Source organism: Sinocyclocheilus rhinocerous, unplaced genomic scaffold (genome assembly GCF_001515625.1).
Source record: "Sinocyclocheilus rhinocerous isolate Xijiao unplaced genomic scaffold, SAMN03320098_v1.1 scaffold322, whole genome shotgun sequence".
Taxonomy (NCBI): domain Eukaryota; kingdom Metazoa; phylum Chordata; class Actinopteri; order Cypriniformes; family Cyprinidae; genus Sinocyclocheilus; species Sinocyclocheilus rhinocerous.
In genome coordinates this window covers 13,175-16,872 of record NW_015641027.1, presented here as the reverse complement: position 1 = coordinate 16,872, position 3,698 = coordinate 13,175, and positions in this window count along the sequence as shown.

The following is a 3,698-nucleotide window of genomic DNA, read 5'->3' as shown; positions in this document are numbered from 1 at the left end:
AGTAATATGCATTCCTAAGAACTTCATTTGGACAACTTTAAAGGTGATTTTCGCAACAAAAAAAATAATCTGCACGTGCAGATTATGTATAAATCTCAATTTCAAAAAATTTACCCTTATGACTGTTTTTGTGCTCTAGGCCACATATAAAAAATCTGACACAATCCACAAAAGACGCATTTCCAACCGAAAGGGCTGAGACTATAGAATATCCCCAATGCATAAACAACTCATACCCACACACACGCACACAAACGGTACACACACTCAAACACATTATAACATGAATGATGTTATTGCTAGGAAATCACTGTCATTTTGACTTTTTTGACTTAAGTTAAATTTGAGTGCTGTGGTGGAGACCAATGACTTTATAGCATATTTATAGCTTTAAATATATATTTTATATTACATATTTATTAAATTGTATGAATATACATGTTGATTAAAATTCAGTTTGAAAAGTTAAAAATAATTTTTTGCAAAATATATTTATATATATATTAAATATAAAATATATATTTTTTAGCCCAGGTTGTAACAGAGTCAATTCTCTTTTTCATTATAAAATATTTCGGTACTAATAGTTACCTTTGATGATAAAATTCGTCGACGCCCGTCTAACCTTCCGACGATTTGCAGAATTGTCAGGAATTTCTCCTTTTAAGAGAAATTCTTGAACCTGTATATAGAACGCAAAAGAATCCATATCGCTAGACTGTCGTAAAAACGTTGGCGGTGACAGGAAGTGGAAGCAATTTCGCGCATGCGCAGTACAAATCGTGTTTCCGGTACGGATCGAGTAGTGACAGGCACTGAAACCAGAAGATAAAATGAAAACATGATCACGAAGCCGACGATCCAAAGAGAGAAACTGCGGTTTTTTATTTCATAAAGAGACAGGTATTTGGTCGCTGTTGTCAGCATATTTCGACTTTCTAATGCCTGTATTTGATGTGCTTTTAATGCAATCGATTCATGAAATGATGCATGGACCTTCAACAAGCAAGCTGTTGCAGTATTTGCATAACTCTAGTGATGTTCTGTTTAGTAAACTAACATAATCGTGCGGGGCAAATGCATGCAATTATGCAGTCTTTGTGATAATAACAGTCTAAACTGGACTGGTGCTCTGCTGATCCATGGCATAAGCATCTGTGTGTTATGTAATAAGGCATTATAACGTTACTTGAAAGGTGTTTTACATTTACAAAGGTCAGCCGGAAACATAAGCAGTAGTTTGGGCAATAAACATCACATCTTGTAAAAATAAACCTTACAAAAGTACTCTGTAAGTGGTAGTTACATGGTAAAGTTTTGTCGAAAGTGAAGAAAAGAAAGATGCCCTGCTAATTACAGAGTATCAATGACTTACCATGGTATTACCATGGCATGTTTGTGTTTAAAAACGAATAATAATAAGAAGAAAGGTAATTTAGTTGCTTATGACTGGTTAAAATGCTCATGAAGTAACTTTAATACTTATTTTTCTATCAACTAATATAATGATATAACAGATTTTGAGATCATTTGCTGGTAACTAAGCTGTTGATTGGTTTTCTTCCTGTGTCAGTTTCAAAATATGCTGACAGCCCGTTTAATAATAAACAATAATTCAATTTAGTCGGTCATGAGTAAATAGCTATGTGAAATAAGTTATTTATTTTAGCAGTTTGCCGATTGAAAGCCTATATTGGTCGTAACTAATAATAGCATATATAAGTGTTAGTTGCACACTAAAAGACTCAAGCTTTTATGTTTTCAGTTGGCAAATAAATAAATAAATAAAACCAAAAATATCCATCAGAGAGTGTTCTCTCTATTAGTTTTACCTCGCTGTAACATTGTTATTTTATGCTTGTAAAAATACAATCTAAAAGCAACATTTCTAGAATGTTATATCTATGTTACATTGTGGGAACATTCTGTGTTTCATTTGGAATCACCCTTTGTGTCCTTTATCTAAACTTTTTATTGTTCAAGTTTAGTAGAGTGGCCCAGCTGACCTAACTAACAAAGCAACAAAGGCACTAGTCACAAGAAGTGCTCTCAATACATATAAATCTCTTATGTAACATATGTAATATGTAACTTAAATCCTGTCTTTGTGTAGTCTGGTTTTGTACTTCAGTATTGTCATGTCTTGCCTTTTCTGTTACTCATTTAGCTGTCTGTTCACTATTATGCTGCTGTCTTTGTGTTGAAAACCTCTGATCTATTACAAGAGTGTTTACTCATTTCGGGGTGTTTTTGCTGTGCAGGTGCTGTGAGTGTTGTTTGCTTATAATGAACATAATTCTATAATGCCAAATATTCTTGGTCGTTAGTGGTTGCCATGTAAAGGTAATGATGGCACAGTGTTTCAGAGGAGGAGATGAGCTGCTTATTTCTGTAGCGATGATGAGTACATTAAAAAGCCATTCACACAGACTCTCAATGTAAGCGAATATATACATTTATATATATATATATATAATCGTTTCTGAAGACAGTCAGAACCTTCAGAGGTACATTCATATAATTCATTCATATATTCATTTGTATAATTCCCTTAGCACTCTTTTAAAACCTCCCAGCTTTTCCTCCGTTTTCACTCAAAACGAAACTACTCTTGTGTGCTATGCACACATGAGACTGTTACTTAAAACTGTGCTTTATGCTGGACAGTATTTATTTATCGCCAGAGGCGGACAGTATTTTTTACTCTGCTGTAAAAGTACTTCTCAAGTGTCAGTACTTTATCAGAGTGTTTTTCTGTAGAAAACTTTACTTCACAACATTCCAAAGCATAATATTGCACTTTTTACTGCACTACGTTTCATATTAAATATAATTTAATACTTAATTACATTATAAATCTATTACTTTCTTTCTTTTAACTTTCTTTTTACTCAAGTAAAAGTAATTGAAAGATTTACTTGAGTACAAGAAAGTACTACATTTTTAATGTTCTTAAGTATGAAAGGTAAAACAAACAACTTTTATTTATGAAATGTAGTGCAGTAAAAAGTAAGACATTATGCTTTGGAATGTAGTGAAGTAAAAGTTTTCCAAAGAAAAACATTCTGATAAACTACAGATAATTTTAAATTTTCTTGAGTAAAGTAAAAATACTTCACTACTGTCCGCCTCTGTTTATCGCAAGTTGTTAAAATCGCGGTAATCTATTACGGTTTTAATGATAATTAAAAGATTAAATGGCAATACTAACCGTGGGGAATTTTATCATGATTTATCGTCAAACCGGTAATCGTTACATCCCTAATATATATATATATATATATGTATATGTATATGTATATATGCATTATATGGATGGATGGATTGTGAAGTCTGCTTAATTATGAATATGTATATTTTGTCTATTTATATTTTAATAAATTTTTGAATCTAAAATGATGTAGCAGAAATGAAATACATGGCTCTTCTCCTTTGTGTGTCATCATTACCTTTGTGCAGTAATCTGTAAAGCACAAGCATGTTTGATGTTATGCAAATGAACATAGATCATGTTTGTGCATTCAGAATGCATGATATCTCCCTAGGTGGGAGTCTCGGTTCATTTTGATGTAAATGTTCAGTTTGCGCTCACATATTGGGAATCAATATTCATGCAAACCACTCTCTCACAACACCCTCATTTTTTCTCTCTCTCTTTTTTTTTTTTTTTTGCAAAATGTATGTTCTTTTGGGGGTAA